The 14,883-nt window shown below is 48.8% G+C and overlaps 1 long non-coding RNA gene across 1 annotated transcript; it reads right to left on the reverse strand.

The window, feature by feature from the left end:
* Positions 1 to 11,867: 11,867 nt before the first annotated feature.
* Positions 11,868 to 14,229, reverse strand: LOC125552998 (uncharacterized). Its single transcript, XR_007303875.2, has 2 exons — positions 13,750 to 14,229; positions 11,868 to 13,166 (listed from the first exon to the last, which is right to left on the reverse strand). It is a non-coding gene; the product is annotated as an uncharacterized LOC125552998 (long non-coding RNA).
* Positions 14,230 to 14,883: the final 654 nt, after the last annotated feature.

Consider the following 14,883-nt stretch of genomic DNA (forward strand, 5'->3'; position numbering starts at 1 on the left):
GGGCGGACGCGGAGGAAAGCCTCGCACACGACGATAAATGCCGAGATGTTGAGGATGAAGTTCGGGGCCAGATCGTGGAAATCAAGGCCGTAATAGAACATGAGCCCTCGGACAAATGGGTGGAGTGGAAAACCCAGTCCGCGGAGGAAGTGGGGGAGAAATACTACCCTCTCATGGGGCCTTGGGGTGGGGAGAAGCTGCCCCTTTTCGGGAAGCCGGTGTGCGATGTCCTTGGACAGGTATCCGGCCTTCCTTAGCTTCTTGACTTGGCCCTCTGTAGCGGAGGAGACCATCCACTTGCCTCCCGCTCCGGACATTGCTGAAGAAGGTTGAGGTGGGAAGTGCGGGCTTGGGCACTGGACCTCGAGTGCGCAGGAGATGGATAGGCAAAGGAGGAAGAAGGCGTAGGTAAAAAGGTGGATCCTTATCCCCTTATATGGACGGATGCGGTTGTGCGTCCCCACCAGCCTAGTAAAACTCGCTTGCCTCCCAAGCGTCGTGATAAATGGCGCGGTTGGGTTACCCACATCCGTATTGATGAGAATCCCGTAAAGGGGGTACACGATCTCTACTTTGACAAGACGTGCCAAGGAAACCGCCTCGCAAAACATGCTGAGGTGGAAAAGTAAAAACGATTCGAGTAAAGGACTTGGCCGTAGTGTGATGGCACACTGCGGAATACGTTAGCAGTTTTGATTTGTGTTAATATTATTCTCTCTATGGCGATATGTGGAAGCCTATTTTGCAGAGCCAGACATTACTCTTGGTGTTTACAATCTTCTATGAAGGACTTGGAGGAGGAACCCGCCTTGCAATGCCGAAGACAATTTGCGCGCCGGACTCGTCGTCATTGAAGCGTGGTTCAGGGGCTACTGAGGGAGTCCTGGATTAGGGGGTGTTCGGGTAGCCGGACTATACCTTCAGCCGGACTCCTGGACTATGAAGATACAAGATTGAAGACTTCGTCCCGTGTCCGGATGGGACTTTCCTTGGCGTGGAAGACAAGCTTGGCGATGCGGATATTCAAGATCTCCTACCATTGTAACCGACTCTGTGTAACCCTAACCCTATCCGGTGTCTATATAAACCGGAGGATTGTAGTCCGTAGGCAATCAACTCCATATACAGCAATCATACCATAGGCTAGCTTCTAGGGTTTAGCCTCCTTGATCTCGTGGTAGATCTACTCTTGTACTACCCATATCATCAATATTAATCAAGCAGGACGGAGGGTTTTACCTCCATCAAGAGGGCCCGAACCTGGGTAAAACATCATGTTCCCTGCCTCCTGTTACCATCCGGCCTAGATGCACAGTTCGCGACCCACTACCCGAGATCCTCCGGTTTTGACACCGACATGGCTGATGCACACGAAGAGCAGTTGAATGTACTAACATTGTTGACAAATGTAATATGTAACGGAAAAAAAGGATGGCCTGATATAATTTACATGTAAGATGACTGACTAAGCAGGATGGCATTGCAAAATTCACATATATGATGCCTGGCTAAACAAGATGGCGTTGCATAATTCACATAAACGATGAATAAACTAAACAGATGGCATTCGCACAAAGGATGTCTAAACTAAGCAAATGACATATTTGATGTATAAAGTAAGCAATGCAAGACACCATATGAATGATATAACCAACATCAGCATGCCAAGTTAGAGCGAAGACCTCAGGGGGTAAATAGGAGTTGTCTTCTCCTTCTGAATCCCCCTCAGAACAGATATCTTCCTCTCGATTACAATCCGAAATGCGTGGAGGGGGGCTGCCTTTGCGCCTACCATGGAGTGATGTCTAAATGAAATTTTATTGCCACGCAAGGCTCGTCTCTTTTGCTATACATGTTCAGTTCCATTGTTTACAATAACTGTCATGCATAGGAATAAAACATAGTGAGATTATGTAAGAAGTGCATGTAGAAATCCAGAGTGATGGTAGCAACCTGTGGATAGACCCAAAACCAATAATAGTAGGCAGATGATGGCTTCAGTTAAAAAATACAGATAATGGCTTCTTTACTGTTTGTTTCCCACCCAACATGAAACTCATAGTAGACACCGGAGATTAACCAGATAGTAGATAGATACTATTGATAGCGACCCCGATATGTACCCCACAACCATTTAAAAACTCAAGTTTGGCCATTAGTTTGGAGCTGACTCAGAGTCTAATCGGTGAACAGGACGATAAAGTAGCATGTAATATTAAGCGATGCATAACGTAATCAGACACGAAAGAGTGGGACCTCTCTTGCGGACCCGTGTAGTCCTCGAGGTCATCTGCTCGGTTGATGATGGTAATGCAATTTTCATGGTTGCCAGCGGCGGGGAAGAAGATCTGAGGCGGCGAAAGACAGTCTGGTGACCGGATCCCTACTGTGCTGGACCCTTCTGTCGTTAGAGCAGCTGAGCTGGGGTGGACGACGGCGCAGCAGGAGTGGGACAAACCACACAAGGTTTTGTTTGACAACTATCTGTAAGAGAAGTAATTCTATAAGGGCTCGTTTGACTTGGAGGATTCCAACAATGCAGGGATAGGAAATAGACAGGAATAGGATAGGAATGCATGTGCAAAACAGAGAATTTAAAAACACAGGATTTCTGCCAATCTGGGTGTTTGATTCACAATAATTGGAAGATCACAGGATGCAAAGAAGCATGGTGAGATTAAGTCAAACCACAAGAAAATGTACGGTTATAATGCTATTATGCTACTATCTCTTAGTATTGTGCTTCATGAATAGGAATTTGAAAAGGAGGAGAAGTGAAAATTAAAAGTGTACAACCTCTTTGGCGAAGCCATGTCGATCTCAGCGTGATTGGGTTGGCCGGTGAGGATGCTCCGGCTGACTTTGCTGTCGGAGGAGGGGAAGAAGATCTTAGGCGTCTGGAGATGGAGCCCGAGGTACTGCTCCGCTGTGATGGAGGGTTTCATCGCTGGAGCAGCTCCAGTGAGTTGTACGACGCCGAGGCTAAAGCAGGACAAGAGAGACAACGAATAATGTTAACCTGAGTGGAATTCTAATAGCATCTCCAATACATGACGTAAAATACATAACCACAAAGTGCTATATGTCAAATACATCAGCCGCTCATCTCTGAACTTAACTGTCGAAACTGAACTTAGCTGTCGAAACTGAACTTAACTGTCGAAACTGAACTTAACTGTCGAAACTGAATTTTGCTGTTGAAACTGAACGCACTAGCAAGGTGAGGCTACACGTCGGTCGACTGACTTTTTCATCTCTGGTCAGTCGATTTTGCAACCGTTGAATACGAAATCAAGGGCCTGCGGTTCATCTTCAACCTCCACCCCCCTGAGCCGCCAGCCACCACCGGCCAAACAGCAGCCCCCCGCCGCCCGCGGCCGGCGGTGCGCCGCCCCGCCTGCCCCGAAAACACTCCCCACCGTCGGTCCGCCGCCACCCCGGCAATCCATCTAGCCCCCCCCCCCCCGTGCCAAGCTTTTTCTCTGGCGATCCCCACGCCACAGCCCCGCCAACACCCCACCACCACCGGCGACCACCGCCCCCATCCTGAACCCTAAGATAGATAGTGGGGTACCTCTCCGGCGAGCCCCCTCCCCGCTGCGGCTGGTTCTTCCTTCACCCCGGCGAGCCCCCCCTGAAAATCGACTGACCCAAAATTCGGTTCAGTCGACTGAAGTGTAGTTAAATCGGAGCAGCATCACAAGCAAGAGCAAGAGCGAGAGCAGCAGCGCGAGCAAGAGCAATAGCAAGAGCAGACTAGGCAGGGGACCGAGAGCAAGAGCAGAGCAGCAGCGCGAGCGAGAGCTAAAGCAGCAGCAGCTCCTACTGATGTGGACGTCGCTGCCGAGGGAGCGACGCCGTGGAGGAAGTGGCCGGCTACGCCACCGTGGATGGAGCCGCGCCGTGTCGGCTCGGGACTTAGCGCCGGCAGCACTGTGAGATTGAATCAAGAAGAAAATGCGGTGATTAGTGTACAATCTCTTTGGTGGCGCCGATTAGGCCGCAGCTTCATCCGAGGAAACGGTGATGATGATGCTCTTCCGGTGGTGCAGGTGAAGACGGCGGTGTGGGAATGGAAATGGCGTGAGAGACGAGGGCAATGTTGGGCCAGCTCCTTGGAGGTGGAGGACAGGGTGGCTGAACAGGCGGGGCGATGAGATCGACAACGGATCCTCATCCGGTACGGTGGATGAGGGACGTAGAGGTGTTGCTATGGACGACGTCGTCGGGGAAGAGGCTCCGGCTGGGTGGACGGACGGAGCAGGGTGTGGGGTTTCGTCGTGGGTTTTCGTGGCCTCGGTGTACGAATGGGTGGGCGGATGGGATGGCAGTGGAGAACCATGGCTTAGAGACGCGCTTGTCCGAAATGTGGGGTAAGTTACGAAAGTACCCCTACTGATTTGAGGCGGTTCTTTCGGTTCAGGGGTACCACGGGCATTTCGCGTGTCGGGATTTCACAGGAGGTGGGAGTTTTCGTGCGCCTTGTACTTTCGGAATAGCAAGGTGCGGGTTGAGATGGAGGGAGTTGTCGAAGCACAATGAGACAAAGATATATCTTAAATATTTCGGGCTAACAAGGCGCGGGTTGAAATATCCGGACAAACCTAACGTGTATTGTACCAAATCAATGCACATTACAAATGTCATTCAAAACTTTGAATTCATGTTATGTTCAATTAAAATATTTCGCTACGTGTATAATGCATGCAACCTACTACTCAAATGAACGTTTTAGTGCATTCCAAACGTATATACTACCACTTCAATATGAACTAAATTTGAATTCATTTCTCTATTTGAATAAGATCTACAATCATCAGTATTGTCAAGTTAAACCATCGTTTGTGTATTATCTTCACAGCACACCACATGATTAGTCTCGAGTTACATATGAACTATGCATACTATATGAACTCGAACTAGATTTTTTGAATCCACTTTATTTTGATTTCAAATCACATTACATTTCTAGCTCTAGCTAGATCTTCATAATCTAAACCATGTCTCATATGTATAATGTGTTTATCACATTATGTATGGTGCCCCGCCCCCTACGCCTACAAGTATTTAGATGTGAGTTGCAAACACCACACATTACCACAAATTCAAAAAAAATGTGAGAATGTTCAATATATAGTATTGTTTATATTGTTTGATATTTAGTTGTAAGCTGCAAACGCCACACATTATCACACATTCAAATAAAATGTGAGATTGTTTGATGTATAGTATGGTTTACATTGTTCGGCATTTAGCTGTGAGTTGCAAACGCCATGCATTATCACATTATGGTATAACATGTGCACAGCACGTGTATCACCGCTATATTCATGCATGCAATGTTTAAAACACTATGATCTCCTATTCAAATATATGAATCTGCTTTCATATCAAATTATGATCTTTGTTAGTCTCTTACACCCACACAATCCTCTAACCTTTGTAGCTACCAGTAACTTTCTCTCGTGCATGCACATGCCCTCCTCGCCCTCGCCCTCCCTCGGCATTCTATCAACCGGGCACATTCATTTTTTTTCTTTAGGTCGTTCTCCCAGAGTCTCCACAACTCCTTTACGACACACACCGATCGATAAACCTCTCCAGTGATGCCTGCCTACAACATACACACACACCTTCAATCTCCTCCTTTATGTGTCCTTGCCTCGTGTCTCTCATACGGTCAGACACACATGTAAACTCTCGCCCCTCTTCTCATCGATCTCACAACCGCACACTCCTACCCCTATCTAGCTAGTAGTTGGGCCTCTCGCACCACCTCCTAGCTCCATTCTCTCTGTCTATCCGTCTCGCTGGGCCTTATTTGCCTCTAACAAATGGATGTACACCGACCGATCTCTCGCTATACATATAGCTAGCTAGGTCCTTATAACTCGTTTTTACCCACACGTCAATCGATCTACCTCATTAGTTGTGTCTCTCCCTTCCTCCGACAAACAACAATTGATCTACCAATCTAGTTAGGTTTGCTTACCAAATACATGGTTCCCCTTCATCATCCATGAATGCGTCCCGACAGATCTATCACGCACAGGCACACACAGAAACACATCCCCACTCTTATTGATAACATTGCAGTTCCACCCTCACTACTAGGAAAAGGGCTATAGATGATATGGCCACTAATGGCGCACCAGACATGTGGTGCGCCACTACTATATAGCAGTGGCGCACCATGAGTTGGTGCGCCATTAGTGTGATAGACACTAATGGCGCACCAGACCCACGGTGCGCCACTAGTAACAATTTTTTTTATTCCAAAAATAATAATGGCGCACCAGGGCACAGTGAGCCATTACTAATTTTAACTAGTAATGGCGCACCTGCCACATAGTGCGCCACTACTATAATTTTCTTTGCAAAACTACTAATGGCGCACCACAAGCTGGTGCGCCATTAGTAACCAGGGTTACTAATGGCGCATTTGTGGGTGGTGTGCCATTAGTAACCTGGGACCAGCTAGATATTTTGGACAGCCACACCTACCACACTCACTTTCCCCACTTCATTCTCTCCACCTCCTCCTCCAAGCTTGTCTTGGCTGTCTCCTCCTCCTCACCTCATTTGCACCATAGATTCATCCAAATTAAGTGGTTAAATTACCTTTTTTTGATAGGTAAGTAAGGGGAAAGCTATCTTTATGTTGTAGATCTATTTTTCCCCTCCAACAACGTGCACATGCACTTTTTATGGCCTAGCTAGATCTATGTATGTATGTGGTGTTGCATATGTTTGTGGTGTTGCATATATGTTTGTGTTTGCAGGTACCGGTATTTGAAATGCGATAGTTGCCAATATTTTGCCGAAATGTTGATTCATTTCCGTTTCGGCAAGAATTTTGGCACTATGCATTCTTTTTGGTCCTATTTTTAGGGAAAGTCATGCCAAATTTTTTCTTGGTTGTAAAATATCATTTTGCTCAACCCCGCAGGCGACCATGGTCCGCACGATGACCGAAGGCATCGTGAATAGGTTTTTGAGCTCCGCGAAGGCCGAGATGCTTCAAAAGAACGAGACGGAGATAAGATGTCCGTGTCAAGGATGCAAGCTGAAGAGCCTTATTGCGGACCCGGATTTCGGGCAAGTGCGGGACCACCAGCACTTGCGTGGTTTCATGGATGGCTATCGGTGGCAAGGTGATGAAGATGTCTATGAAGTTGTCCATGGGGGCCGGGCAAGAAATGAGGAAGGGCAGCAAGACAACCACCGCGGTGAGGGCGGGTGAGAAGACGAAGAATCTCCAGGACATGATCACGACGGTGATGCTGTACACATTCATCATGTAGAAGATGCCGGACATGATGATGAGGAAGATGAAGACGAAGGGCATGATCATGAAGATGAAGATGCCGGAGCAGACGACGACGGAGGATGGGTGCAGGACCCTCATATTCAAGAGCTACTTCTCAAGCAGACGGATAACGCAAGAGCTGCCGCCCGAGAGAAAGCCAAGCTGGATCAACTGGAGATAGACGCGGTTACTCCATTGTATGAAGGATGCAGGCCCGAGGATACCTGCCTGAAAGTAACGCTCATGGCTCTGGAGATGAAGTTAAAACACAAAATGACCGATGCATGCTTCGACGAGAACATGTCATTCTGGCACGAACATCTTCCCAAGGGGAACAAGTGCCCGACCAGTTTCGAGGAGACGAAGAAAATCGTGTGTCCTCTGGATTTACCGCATGTGAAATACCATGTGTGCATGAAAAATTGCATCATTTATCAGGACGAGCATGCGGAGTCTACCATATGTCCGGTGTGCGGCGTCACTCGATACAAGAAGAGGAAGAAAGCTCCTCGAAAAGTGGTGTGGTACTTTCCGATCACTCCTCGTGTGCAGCGGTATTTCGCGGACCCTAAGCTAGCAAAGCTCATGCGTTGGCACGCGGATAGGGAGGAGAAGAAGCGAGAAGATGACAGAAATGATCCGGAGATAAACAAAAAAGACAAGATGCTGAGTCACCCTAAGGATGCGAGCCACTGGCAAGCATTGAACTTCGAACACCCAGAATTTGGGGACGATCCAAGGAACATCGTGCTGGGCTCGAGCACCGATGGAGTCAATCCGTTTGGCAGCCAGAGAAGCACACATAGCACCTGGCCTGTGTTTGTGTGGATGTACAACCTTCCCCCTAGTTATGCATGAAGAGGAAGTGCATTCACATGAGTATGCTAATTGAAGGGCCGAAACAACCAGAGAACGACATCAATCTGTATCTGGGGCTGCTGAAAGAGGAGCCAGACACGCTGTGGAAAATGCCAGCCAATACGTGGGACGCCACAGAGAAAGAATATTTCCCTATGAGAGCCGCACTGCTCACGACGGTGCACAACTATCTCGGTTACGGATATATCGCGGGGCAGGTGGTCCACGGATTTTCTGGATGCGTCAGGTGCATGGATGACACAACGTATCGCCAGCTAGATAGAGATCCCGGGTCTTTGAAAACCGTGTTCATGGGACATCGAAGGTGGCTTCGCGACGATGACCCATGGAGAAAACGCAAGGATCTGTTCGATGGTGAAACCGAACCCCGAAGACGCCCGCGTACGAGGAGCGGCGAGGAAATAGACGAGATGTTGAAAAATTAGAAAGATTGCCCACTGCCGGGAAAGAAGCAAAAGGCGCCAGAGCCGGGAAAGAAGCGAAAGGCGCCAAAGCCGCTGCTGAAGGTATGGAAAACGAGGTCTGTTTTCTGGGACTTGCCGTACTGGAAGATCCACCGTGTGCCTCACAGCCTTGCTGTCATGCATATCACGAAGAACGTGTGCGAGAGTCTGCTTGGTACCCTGCTCAAATGCCAGAGAGGACCAAAGATGGGCCAAAAGCAAGGGCAAACTTGAAATCAATGGGCATCAGGGAGGAGCTTCACGCTAATGATGATGATGATGAGGCGAAGCAGGACATGGAAAGTCTTCGCAAAGGCAAAAAGGCCAAGAAGACAGGAAATGACTACCCTCCCGCGAGCTTCACTCTAAGTCAGGAGGAGATCGAGCAGTTTTTCACCTGCCTCGTAGGAGTAAAACTTCCTTACGGTTACACGGGGAAGATAAGCAGATACCTAGATCTAGCGAAGCAGAAGTTCAGCGGTATGAAGTCTCACGACTGTCACGTGCTGATGACGCAGATACTTCCAGTTGCAATCCGTGGGATCATGGACGCGCACGTCCGTGAAATGCTATTTGGCCTATGCAACTTTTTCGACGTCATCTCTCGGAAGTCGGTTGGCGTGAGGCAACTCAGAAGGCTACAGGAAGAGATCGTGGTGATACTATGCGAGCTTGAGATGTACTTCCCGCCCGCATTCTTCGACGTTATGGTGCATCTGCTGGTCCATATCGTGGAGGATATCATCCAACTCGGGCCAACGTTCCTGCACAGCATGATGCCATTCGAAAGGATGAATGGTGTCATCAAAGGATACGTTCGCAACATGTCACGTCCAGAGGGAAGCATAGCCAGGGGCTTTCTGACCGAAGAGTGCATCTCCTACTGCACGAATTATCTAGGCATCGAGAACCCCGTTGGTCTGCCCGTCAACAGGCACCTCGGCAGGCTCGCTGGATGGGGTCACCGCGAGGGTCGCCGCGAAATGCATGTCGACTTCAAGGGTGGACTCGCCGACTTTGAAAGAGCAAACCTAGTCGTGCTACAATACATAGACGTGGTCGATCCTTGGGTGGTAGAGCACAAAACCTTTATTGAGAAGACGTACAATGACCGAGGCCAACAGAGGACGGAAGGAGATATAATCAAAGAGCACAACTCATGTTTCACGCGTTGGCTCAAGGAGAAGCTTCTGTCGTACCCTTTATATGAGGATTCTTCCGCGGAAAAAAAACTCATATTCGCCTTGTCACAGGGCGCCGAGCACAACCTGATGACCTATGAGGCGTACGATATCAACGGCTGGACATTCTACACTGAGGACAAGGACATGAAGAGCGATGGTTATCAGAACTCCGGGGTAACAATGGAATCCTACACCGGTAACGACAAGGACAGATACTACAGAAGGATCCAGGAGATCTGGGAGCTGAGCTACGCTGGAGAGAAGGTCCCGATTTTCCGTGTCAGATGGGCCAAGAGCATCCTAAAAGAAGACTAGTATTTCACCACCATGGTTATACCCGAAGCCAAATCCAAGACCGCGGGCGCAAATTTCACCGCGAAAAATGAGCCATGGGTGTACGCCGGCCGGCACCTCGGCAGCAAGCGGCCCCTCCGTCAGTTGCACGCCCGCCGTTGGCGGTGCCTCGACATTAGCCGAGCTCGACGCCATCTCCTTGCCTTTGACTGGGCATCCCTGACGCCCTACATGTTTTCGCAGGGCACCGCCGACGTTCCGTGCACTCTCCTGCACTTCGTGAACGACGAGTTGGTCGATGTCGCCAAGGGCAGAATCGTCCAACCGGGCAACCCCATGTTCCACGGTAATCCGATGCCACCCACCGTGTATAGGGTTCAACTGGTTCGGGTGCTGCCAGGCTACGACGAGTTGTTACCTTCGATTCGACCCACCGGGGCCGGCGAAGATGATGTGATGACCCTCAGCGCATGCGTAAGCTTGCCCCTGCTTTGGCCGAAGAGCTAGATTCGTTTGGGGGCGGGGGACACCACCCCAAAGACAACACCGACAGTCGTGCCGGTGCCAAGCCATGGCAAGACCGCCGCAACGCTACCGGACATGCCAGACATCCCTATGGCACAGGATCTGAACATGCATATGGCACAGGATCCGGTCGACGATGACAATGACGACGGTACATTTACCAACGTCGATAAGTACTTTGCCGAACATGGGTACGATGACGAATTCTTGGGGCCTCCTTCTCAAGAACCCAACCCTACAAAAGATGATCGCGATCTAGCTGGTACCGCAGAGAAACCCAATTGCAACAGGCGTCGTCTGGCATTCAGTTCTCAGGAGACGCCTCCAGCTGCCGACTTCACCGAGCCTCAGATAGCCGAGGTGTGAAATATTATCAGCCCCAACACACTCAAGAAGGCGGTCTGTGAGCAGAACTCGGTCCCATTACAGCAGAATTAGAAGAAGGGACGGAAAAGAAAGAGTAACAAGGGTGCGAGCCAGCCGGCACCGATTACGATCCGTGCTCAGGACAGGCCACCTTCACCTAAGGATATCTCGAGGAGGGTGCATGTGGCGGATAGGCCGATGCTACCGACTAATATGCTCAATGCTGCAACCGGTGCTATGCGGAGTCTGCATGACAGTGTTCTTTCTTTGAAGAAGTGGCGTCTCAAAGAGAATGATGTGGCATACCCGGTGTTGGGGATATTACTACTGGGCGTAAACCGGCCAGGAGAGGCCGGTTTAACTTCATCAGTAGTTGATTATGCTTGAAGCCCATGAAGACAGATGAGGATGCTATGTAAAGGCCCGAGGCCCAGAACCGGTTTAAAGCATGTAGCTATAAACCGGCATTGATATGTAACTTGTATTGTAAGATAGAAAGAGTGGAGACCGAACCGGACACGTTTATGAGCCGGTCTCGGGACTCTGTAAACCGACGGGCGCCACCCATGTATATAAGGGGACGACCCGGCGGCGGTTCAGGACAACAGACAACAACTCGAGACCCAGGCAAAGCGTATTCGCTCCCTGGTCATCGAAACCCCATCAATTCCATCACAACTAGACGTAGGCTTTTACCTTCATCGTAAAGGGCCGAACTAGTATAAACTCTCTTGCGTCCTTTGTCCGCTTTAACCCCTTCAAGCTAACCCGTAGCGATGGCTCCACGACTAAGTTCTTTCGTGAGGACATCTGCCGTGACAAAATGTAAAAACCGTAAAAAAATATAATAAATAAATTAGATAATGATAATTTCAACGGCGTTGCCAAAACATTAATTAAAATAATAGAAACAACTACATTTATTATTACAGCAAATAGCATTTAGTATAAAGTAAATGCCAACTAATGGCCAACCAAGCAAATTACACCTGTCCATAATACAACCCACAAGAGACACAAGTGGGAATTTTTGTAAGAGAGGACCACCTGCCTTCTTGTATTGACAAAAAAAACCACCTACACACTGTATTGTCAAAAAAGACCACATACACCGTGGCGGCAGGTTTGGCGGCCGACGCGTGGCACCTGCCGCCACGGCCTGCAGCGGCAGGATAGGCCGCCACGAGCGCTGGCGGCAGCTTTCGCTGCACATGATTTCTCATCCAGCCGCCGATGCAACGGAACGGAGTGGGCCAGGTGGGCCCGGCCGCCACTGCCTGAGGCGGCAGCTCGGGCCACGTGTTAGCTGCCGCCAGACCCTCCGGCGGCATGTACTGCTGCTGCCCACGGGCTAAATAGATCGATCATTCACTGCCGCAGGAAAGCATGATCACATACAGTACTTTAAAGGAATAGTAGCAGCAACCATCTGAAGCACGGTACTTACTATACTTGCACAGCTAATGATGGCGATGTTGTCTACCCTTTTCACAATTAAAAAGATGATTTACACAACATAATCCTATGGCGCTGTTACTTTCTAGCCATGCCATCACTAGCTATGCAGCGTCGCAGTCGCAGCAGCAGTTCCAGAGGATACAACGCATGCAGTAAGGGCCCACCTGGATCGCTCCGTTACGTTCCATCAGCGCGCGTATGAGAAATCTTGTGCAGCCCAAGCTGCTGCCAGCCCTCACGGCGGCAGGTGCCACGTGTCGGCTGCCGGACATGCCGCCATGGCATATGTGGTCTTTTTTGACAATGCGACGTGCAAGTGGTCTTTTTTGTCAATGCCAAATCGTAGGTGGTCTTTTTTGACGAAAATTTCACAATTGGAGGCATGGATGCAAGACTAACCATGCATGCATGCATGGATGTAATGTGTCTTCAAACCGACATAGCTATTCACCCCACTATAAATAGGAGCCATCCCTTTCACTGGACCATTCTACCTCACACACACATACGCTGGAGTACCCCCACCACTTGCCTTTTCACCTTCTGCCACACTTCTGTCCTTCACTGCGGTGAAGATCTTTAGGTTGCATGCGCCACCAGGTACTAATCAAGTACCTTGTTGTGTTAGCCCTTCTTGCTTGATTTCTTATCTATCTCCGCCTCGGTTTGAATCAGTCCATGAGCATCTATTCACCTTGATCTCTTTACCTTATTGTAAAAAGAACAAAATGTTTGCGTAAACACCCAGGTTAGTCAAAACTAATTAGATCAATTGCAAAAGCTTGTAAAAGTTTCTGTGAATGACATCCGTGGCTTGTACTAGATATAACATGCCAAGAATCAAATCCAGGTACTAGTAACTTGCTAAGACATGTATGTATGTATCCAAAAGATCAATCTTCCTGTGTATACTACCTTGTCCTAATTATTAATCCCCGCCAATCTGTAGCAAACACTGAGAGATTGATGTTTATAATCTACTCACAAGTAATTATTTTTGGAGTTTCACTGCCACTGTTTACTTCTATATGGTGTTCAAGGATGAGTAGACTAGTTAGGAACAGCATTTAGATCTAATCAGTAGCAATACCATGACCACATCATAGATTAAATCTTGATTAATTTCTTGGCCTTGAGATAAACAAAGAGAAAGAAGGCAATATGGCTGAGTGGGGAATAGTAGGGCCTGGGATAAAATGAGCAACATATGCACACCCACGTTCACATATAGCAGGCACTTGTTGTGAAATTTGGAGCACTTCATGGAGAAGGAATCAGGATTAGCACTTACCAGTAGTAGCAGTAGGATGTGGCTAGTCCACACCGTTAGCAGCAGAGCCATGGCAACAGAGCAGCGCCGGTGAAGCCGCACGCGCCCGACGCCCGTGGCTGCACGCCTCGTGCGTGTGGCTGCGATGGGGGAGGATGTAGGCATGGAGACGTCGTTGCCGCTGCAGCCGGTGGAAAGCCCACCGGACCTGGATCAGGCGGCGCTAGGATTGAGTGGTGGCGGCGATTTTGGCGGCGGCGGATCAAATAAATGGGGGGATATGGTAGAGGGAGTCGAGGGGATTTCGTGGGTGTCCGCGGTGTCGCCGGAGATGGCCGGAAGTGGCAGATCGAGCCGGCGGCGGCCTGCTCTGTAGTTAGGGAGAGAGAGATGAGATGGTTCTGTTCGGCTGAGCATACCAGTGACAGTGAGAGAGAGAGGAAGAGAGCTGGGGAAGATGACTAGTTGGATAAAAAAAATGATATTTCTGCAGGGGTTGGGTTCAACCAGCTAAACACGTTTTCCCTTTTGAGCTTGCTTGCTTGCTCTTTGTGATGTGCACGTGCGTACTACTTCTTGATGTGCTGTATGCATTTTGCTTCTACTTACACACTAGCACGTATCATTACCTCTTTAATTAAAATGGATTGCACCGTATGGAAGTGTTGCTTGATGCTTGGATCTTGATAAGGGAAAATATAAACTTCTTTGTGAAATAATTATCAGGAGTCGATCTCGGACCCATAGGACCCACTTCCGGTGGTTCTGAGTTGGTGGGAGCGCTACCCGGCAAGTCGTCATCTCCTTGACCATATCTTTATAAATGTTTTCCGGGCTATAGGTCATTTCTAAAATTTTGCATAAGAACTAAAAATAAATATTTTTCATAAATGAAATGAGATTTGGATCAGGTGGATCCACTGATTTTGCAATTGGATCAAATCAGGTGAAGTATTTATATTAAGTAGTTGTGACCCGGGCAGGGCTACATTATAAATAAATATTTGGTAGGTAGGGGAGCTCATGTTGGTGAAGGCAACCCGGGTAGGGTTGGCTTGGATGGCGGGCTCCTCTACATAGGGTATCACATTAGGACACAACCAACTGGCGCTTACCTCAAAAGCGGCGCAAATCGTACTTACCATAGACCTGGAA

Source organism: Triticum urartu, chromosome 4A (genome assembly GCF_056163025.1).
Source record: "Triticum urartu cultivar PI428250 chromosome 4A, HENAU_Tu73, whole genome shotgun sequence".
NCBI classification, from domain to species: Eukaryota; Viridiplantae; Streptophyta; class Magnoliopsida; order Poales; family Poaceae; genus Triticum; species Triticum urartu.